The sequence below is a fragment of the Rhagoletis zephyria genome, unplaced genomic scaffold (genome assembly GCF_001687245.7).
Source record: "Rhagoletis zephyria isolate East Lansing unplaced genomic scaffold, Rhagoletis_zephyria_1.1 Rzeph_scaffold_01362, whole genome shotgun sequence".
In the NCBI taxonomy this organism is placed as follows: domain Eukaryota; kingdom Metazoa; phylum Arthropoda; class Insecta; order Diptera; family Tephritidae; genus Rhagoletis; species Rhagoletis zephyria.
In genome coordinates, this window is record NW_016158446.1 from 54,181 (window position 1) to 62,879 (window position 8,699).

Sequence of the window (8,699 nt, forward strand, 5' to 3'; positions counted from 1 at the left end):
TAAAAACGCTTCAAGAGTATAACTTGAATATAAATAGAATGAAAGGGCTAGGGACAGACAATGCTAGCACAATGGTTGGTGTAAACAAAGGCGTTATTGCGCTCCTAAAAAAACATAATCAACATATTACATTAATACCATGTATTTGTCACCTGGTTCAGCTAGCCGTATCCAGCGCTTCCAAGTGCATTGCTCATGAAATAGAATTTTTAATTTCCGAAAGTTATAACTGGTTTGCAAAGTCTTCGGCTAGGCAAAATAATTATAAGCAAATTTAATCGTTGATTAACGGCGGCCATGAGCCATACAAATTAGTTATAGCCTGCGAAGCGCGCTGGTTGTCGATTGAAACAGCAGTCAAACGCATAGCCGATCAGTGGATTGAACTGAAGACGCACTTTGGCATTACCTCGCTAAAAGAGGGGTAAGCTAAAATTTTGCATGATTTATATACGGATGCAAACATGGCGTATCTTATATTTTTAAAGCCAGTATTGCATGAAGTCCAAAAAATAAATAAATCATTTGAAAGCAATACGGCTGACACTACAAAGCTGTTTTCTGATCTAAAATCATTGCTTTCTAATTATTGTAATCAAGTTGTGTTATATTCTGAAGAGTTTGATCCTTTGTCGTCGCCCATTAACCCTTTCTTGGTTTTAACTCCATATTTTTCGTACGAATTCGAGGAATTTATGAATTCAAAGTTAAATGAAGGTAGTATTAATAACCAAACAGAACAAGTAATTCGTAAAGATTGTCAACGCTTTTTAGTAGAGTTAATAACCCAATTACGACAACGCCTACCCGTTAATATGAATTCTCTACAAAATATTAATTTTTTTTCCTTTCAAAATTCATTGAAAGTTGCGAAGCCAGATATATTTTCTCGTCTAGAAAGAGAGAAGTCTAATTATTCTTCATGTCAAATAACCTTAACCGACCTACAATGGCGAAAACTTATAACAGTACAGTGGACAAATGTGACCTCTACCAAAGAGTTTTGGGTGGAGGTCCGAGAATTTAAAAATTCATTGAACGAAAACCCTTATTCTGAACTTGTAGAATTGATATTTAGTTTTTTGGTATTACCACTCAATAATGCTGAAGTGGAAAGAATTTTAAAAACTAAGGTCAGGAACAGATTTAAAATTAAAATGCTTAACTCGTTGCTTAATATTAGATGTTTATTAAAACGTTTATCCAAATGTTGCTGCGATTTCGAAATTACCAATGATCTCATCTCTATGGTTAATTCACAAACTGTTTACGCTGATTCAAGCTCTTCTGATTTATCAGATGAAGAGACATTATATAATTAAGTTATTTGTTGTGTTTTTCTTATTTTCTTTACGCTTAAAAAGTTTTCGCGCTAGTTAAGAAAAATGTGCCTGATATGTTATGAAATATTGGTTGTTCCTTATAGCTGTTTTTTAGTTGTTATATACAAATCACCGTGAATAAAAAAAAAGAAATTTGTAAAAAATTGCTGGCTTTTATTTAGCTTCTTTTTCATAGCGTCTAACGTTTTCTAGCCTTTTTTAGTCAATTTAGCTTCACTTTTTTCAATAATATGGTCACACTGGTCGAATGCATAGGATTTCTACTGGGTATGTATGTACAGTGACGAGCAAAACTGTAGCATGGTTTAACACTTTTTGTTTCAGCCACCGCTATATTTCCAAGTTCTAACGACTTTCATACTTTTTCTGTATATTCTTGTTGGTACATCCCTATTCCCTCTCTCATAATGATTTGAAGTCAATACAACAACAATAAAAAAACCAGCAGACAAAAATGTAAATTAAGGCAGATGTTACAGTTTTGCACTCATATATTTTTAAGAGCTTTTTAACAATTTTCACGAAAAAAAAGAACTACTAACACAATGTTCAGTACTCTTTTGCCTGTTTCAGTTCCTGGATATGATTTGGCATACCTTATTTGTATCTTTGTAAAAATTCTGGAGGTATATCCTTAGTTTGCTTTCACAGCTCATGTACTCGATTTTACGGACTTTGATATTTATTAAGCTGTGCTTTTAGTTGATTTCGCAAATTCTCGATGAGATTCATGTCCGCGGTTTGTGGAGGTCATTTAAAATTAACGGATTTTTGCTTTTGTATCCAGTCTTTGCGAACATATGCAGTATGTTTTGGGCGATTTTTCAGCAGAAACTCTCATTTTTCGACTACATCTTGCAAATTTTGTTGAAATATGAACAGATACTGTTCCTTATAATGCGTACTAACGCACAAACAAATTCTGTGCGTGTGTGATTCACAGTTTGCAGTACATGATGCGCTTAGGCTTAATTTGGGTCTTTGATCCAATACCATGCCCGGCCATCTGATTGAAAGCGATTAATTTAGTCTTCTCAGACCAAATAACCTTCAATTGAAACTTAAAAATATGTTTTTTATTGCATTCTGAACGGCCTAACATATCCCAATAGGCAACGGTTCGGTTTTCGTGCGATGCAGCGAAATGCTGCCACACTCGCACATGTATTATGATCAAATTTGCTTTTTTCTTCTTTATGATGCCTTTGCGCTCAATTTGGCAATTCTTCGCCTCGCTGTCTATTGATTTGCATTAAAGTTTAATACCTTAAGCGCTTCTGTAATAGTGGCTGCATCGCTACTTGCTTCTAAGTTCAAAAGATATCGTACCGTAATATTTTTTAACAGACTTCCTTTGTCCTTGGGAACACTTAAGGCTATATTTTTTCTAAGTCTTAACATTTTTAAGTAGCAAATTCCAAATTTTTTTGCCACTTTTGGTGCGGCTCCGCCTTTCCGCAGTAAATCTATTATTTACATTTATGGTTCCTGATTAACTATGTTATTTACTGGTGATCACTTCTTCAATAAAATACAATATAGAAAAAAGTCATCTGACTTCCAACTAAGTAACAGATAACTGTCAAATGCAAAACTGAGAGTGAGTGCAAAACTGTAACATCTGCCTTAATTATATTTTTGTCTGCTGGTTTTTTTATTGTTGTTGTATTGACTTCAAATCATTATGATAGAGGTAGTAGGGATGTACCAACAAGAATATTCAACAAAAGGATGAAAGTCGTTAGAACTTGGAAATATAGCGTTGGCTAAAACAAACCATGTTAAACCATGTTACAGTTTTGCTCGTCACTGTAAGTTAACTACATACAAATGTATATATGTATATCCATACATGAGCAAAACATTCCATACGGAGTTATACCGTGCGGTACCACACCGTTGCTGCTTGGGCAAACCTTTATACCTAATGAAAACAGCTCATATAAAGATTTTATTTTGTTGCTTTAAATAGAAAATTTCTTTAAATGTGAACTCTATCTTAAACTGAAGCATTTTCATCTAAGCTAAGGGCGCATGCAATACAAAGCATTAGATTTAATTGACAATAGCCAAACTATATAACANAATTGACAATAGTCAAACTACATAACATAGACCTAAAATTTCTACAGAGAAAGTACAAATTTGAGAACGATTTTAAGCGGTCGTTATTCATATATCCACATTCATACATACATATATTACCCTTCATAACAATTCAGGTCTATTACATGCGCCCCACGCTTTTCATTTTCAATCTCAAAAATGGTTTGTAATAGAGGGCTGCATGAATTCATTCAAACTTCTAGCCAAATAGAGTACAGTAGATTTGAATATTTTACTTCACATACAAAACACTCAGCGTTTGGAATTTTGTAAGTTATGAATATATATTTTGTTTTATATCTTCTACCTTCAAATGGCAGAATGTGATTGAATGAATGGAAAACATTCAAATCAAGGCACATTAAACAGGTAGTATCAGTAGAGCAAAAACAACATTTGCGTGTATTTTGTTGTTGCTTCTGGTATCGAAAGTGTCAAAAACTTTTCTGAATTTTTTCTTCTAAATCAAAGCGTGCCATGTGAAATACAAAAAAATATAAAAAATAAAAAATTGAAATTGGAAAAAATAAAAATTGTTGCAACTTTCTTTCCTAGTAAATTTGTTTGCTTCTCGAAGCATTGATCCATCCTTTACAAGGGCCAGTAATCAGCGGTTGTGCTGCTGAGTTGGGCGAACGTTCCAAAAGCTGCTATTCAATCGCTTGTTTTGTATGGAAAAAGGTTTCACATGCAAATGGATTTTAACAATTCAGAATTTTTGTGAGAAAAAATTAAAAATATTTGACATTTTCGAGACCAAATAATTTGAAAATAAATCAAATCAGCTGCTCTACTGATACTACCTGTTCAATGTACCTTGATTCAAATCATTCAAACTCATTTCGGTAAAACTTTTTTTCTACAAACAAGTTTTTTCGTATGTAATAGGAGGGCAGCAATACATACATACATACATTGTTTGTTTGTACGTATGTGCATGGAAAAAATATTTTTGGATATTCATACAAAAAATTGTCATTTATTTCAATTCAATTTATTTTCACTTTGTTTGAATATTGTGATGTCGACACAAATATCAGAACAGCTATTCACTCAAATTCAAAAAAAATTCAAGCCAAATTCATTCATTCGTTTTGTATATGAATAACTCAAAAGCCGTTTTGAATGCATTCATGCAGCCCTCCAGTTTGTAATGACTTCTGCTAAAATTTCAAAATCCAAAGTTATCTTCACAAATTCTATGGGAGTAAGAAATATTATTTTCTAATTTTTAGTCCATTTATAAAAGCGTTGTATATTAAAAAGTTTTATTTTATGTTTTTGTTATTTTTTTGGCCTTATAACAATTATATTCAACAATTTATATTGAGCTCGAGGCCGTTTTTTTAAATGAAAATTTATTGTGGANCTTAGCACGGTGCATAGGCAACTGGCTGAGTCAGTGGGATCGTCGGTTCGAATCCTACTGAAAGAAGTCTGATGAGGAAATGTGGTGATTTCCGAAATAGCTATCACTTCTACCATTTTTTCAAATTATTGTTGCTTTTCCACAAAAAATTTTCATTTAAAAAAACGGCCTCGAGCTCAATATAAGTTGTTGAATATAAGTTTTATTTTATTTTATGTAAAAAATTTTGCAATAGATATTAAAATAATTCAACTTGCAATGAAAGATAACAGAAGACCATGCAAGCAAAATGTTGTCTGCTTACGTTTTGCATAAACATACATATGTACATACATACATATAGCAGCAGTTAATTTCATTTAAATAAATGCCGTGTCGTCCACTTCCGCTGTAGCGTATGTAAATGGTGCATATATTTAGGCGCAATATTTAACTTCTTCTGGCGGGGCGGCATCTAGAGTCTTCTAATTGTATCTCCTTGATATGATGCCTACAACGAGGTTCATATCTAGACTAGGTTGATATCTAGAATTTGCCATAAATAGCTTTGCTCTCGTTTTACGTTCTTTGGCAAATTACGCTCTATTGGCCATAAATTTTATCATGTTTTGACCGCCTTTGTATCAAGACCCCTGGACCATATAGGGAATTCATTTATATTTTAAATTGCATTGCCATTGTGATTGGAACTATGCTGAAAATTTCAAGTCTCTTAACTTGTCGGGAAGTTAGTTTAAAATCGATTGGAAATTTCCGCGACTTTCGCGGGATGGCCAAGTTAAATAAAAGCTTGTAAAAATAGTCAATTAACCAATCAGCTAATAAAAGAAAAATAAATCGAATAACCCCACGGCTATAATTGTGTTTCAAAATAGTCAATACTATGATCGCTTCACTTTTCCTCCCAAATCACTCCCAAACACTTCACTCCAAAATTAGCAAATGACAGCACTGCTACCAAATAAAATGGTACGACAAAGAATATAAAAACAATATTCCACACCAAAAAAAATATTGAAATGTAAATATCTTATTGAATGACCCATAAATAGAGTGACAACACAGTACACCATTTTGCATTTTCTCGTTTCAGTTCGCGAACATTATTTACTTTTTTATTACCTTCCTTTTTTAGCTCGGGATGTAANATATATTTAAATGGCATAATTTGTGTTGCAGAAAAAAGTGACCACGGTGGCACAGAGAAGAAGTTTAACTTTTCCTCGAGTTGTGTGAATAACAAGCACAACCAATTTGACAGCTAACGAGCTTTGATTGAGATTATATTTATATGTAAACGTACTTTTATGCTTTGCCGCTCGCATATGTTTACACATCAAATTTCATGAGTACCTAGTACTCACGCCTTTTTTTATTATTATTACCTCACTTTTATTAGCTCGGGATGTAACTATGTCTAAAAGATGCAGCGATTTCTATTCTCAAGTTACTTACCTGATGACAGTACAAATGGCAATTGTAATAGGGAGGTTTTAGTTTTTAAAACTGTAATTTTATTATTAGTAACAAGATAAAGAACTTATCGCTGTAAAAGATTTGCGCGTTTTGAATAGTTTATTTAAAACATATATTTTACTAGTGTATTAAAACTGAATGCAGGCGATCCAGTATATGTTCGACAATATTAGCCTTCCATCGGAATATGATGTACCCCTCCCGAACAGTGGTCGAAAAAATTACAGCCGCACCACATATTGTCAAGTTTATACCTATTATTTTTTGAGTGTTATTCAATCTTAGTTTCTTTTCATAAAAATAGAGTTCATTATTTAACAAAACCCGTGTAAATCCAAGTTTCAAGGTTTGTGTAATATTAAAAAAATATATATATTCAACAAAAATTTTGCGCTTTTTTATTAGATTTCTTAGAAAGATTTTGAGTATGCAACTTTATAGCCCATTGAATTCAGCTATAATATAGTTTCAAATGGCTCTAATTTACCCTTAATTTATGTTTTACTGAAGATGTTACGATTTTCTTCCATATAAAAATAAACTGCGTTTATTCGCGGGAGGAAAAATCCCAAAAAACCTACTGTAATTTTTAGCCATTTGAAACTTGCACTTTATTCTACTAGAATTCAATGGACTAAAAAACTGCATACTCAAAATCTTTCTAAGAAATCTAATTAAAAAGCTCAAATTTTGTACGAAAATTTATAAAATTTTTTAATATCGCACGAAGTTTGAAACTTGGATTTACACTAACTAATAAAAAGAATAAATAAATTGTTAAAACTTGTGCTGCAGTTGTAATTTAATTATCTATATATTAATACGCTAACATAAATTTTGTCTCCGTTCGTTTGGCGATTCTACCGAACCGATTTCAAAACAAATTTTTCGTAGATGAGCAGAGTTTTTATGGTTTCAGAATTGGTTGAAAATTACGGCCAAAACCGTCGTTTAAACATATTCGAATTGTGTATAGATGTTGCTGCAACATGTTCAATTTGACATGTTTCGCCTGTTGTTTCACTACACATTTGAAATTAAGCTTTGAAATAAAGATAAATATGGAGATGAAGAAATAAATGAGAACGATGAAGTCAAAAAAAAGAGGGAAAAGTGAAGATTAAGACGAAAATGGAGACAATGACAGATACATAAGAATTAGGGTAGCTAAAAGGGTAAGAACATTTCTTGAATTTATGAAGTGAAACTTCTTTAGCGGAAGTTGGTTGGTTGGGAGTAAATTGTCAAATTCAAGGGGAATAATGCACATGGAAATAGTTTTCAGTAGTTTAGCGGTTTGAGAATAAAAACAAAAACAAAGATGCCTAGAGGTACAGGCAAAAACGAAGATCAAAGTAAATTTAAACACTTTAAGGTAAAGGTGAAGAGGAATATGCAAAAATAAAGATAAATATGAAGAAAAGGATGAGGATGAAGATCGATATTGTTATCGATATAAAACTCGATATTTTTATCGATATAATAATCGATATTGCTATCGATAAAATAATCGATATTGTTATCGATACTGTTATTGATTAAATAACCGCTATTGTAATCGATATAATAATCAATATAATAATCGATATTGTTATCGATACAATAATGGATATTGTTATCGGTATAATAATCGATTAAATAATTGATTTTGTTATCGATTTAGTCATTTATATTGTTAACGATATGTACAATAATCGATACTGATGATTGTTATATTTATCGATGAATTAATCGATTTTACAATCGTTGTATTTTTCTATATGTTTATGGATATTGTTATCGGTATTTTTATCGACACAGTTATCAACAGGGTTATCGATACACTAATCGGAACATGGAAAGTGATCACATTACTGACATCACATCACATCACATTTTATCACATGATATGAAGAGACATCACATGATATTACATCACATAATATGATATCACATCAAACGATATCACGTGACATGACATTATATGATATCACATCACATTATATGGCATGACATCGAGGCCTAACCGCCAAAGTAACGTAAGCGACATTTTTTTTCAAAATTTTCTTTTTGATGCAGAAATGTATCTAGATGCTCTAGGAATATTTCTGCATCAAAAAGAAAATTTTGACATCATATGACATGACATGACAGGATATGACAACACATGACATGACATCCTATCACATCACATAAAATCACGTCACATCTTATCACGTCATCGCACCTCATCTCATCTACGTGAATAGAAAAAGAAAAGGATATAAGCAAAGATGTGAAAGATAAAAACAAAGATGAAGACCAAGGTAAAGTTACCGATTTCAAAACCAAAAACACCGTTGGAAAGGTAATTTTCTGTAGATGAGGAGAGTTTTTGTAGTTTCGAAATTGGTCGAAAATCGCCGTTTTAAAATTTTCATATTTGT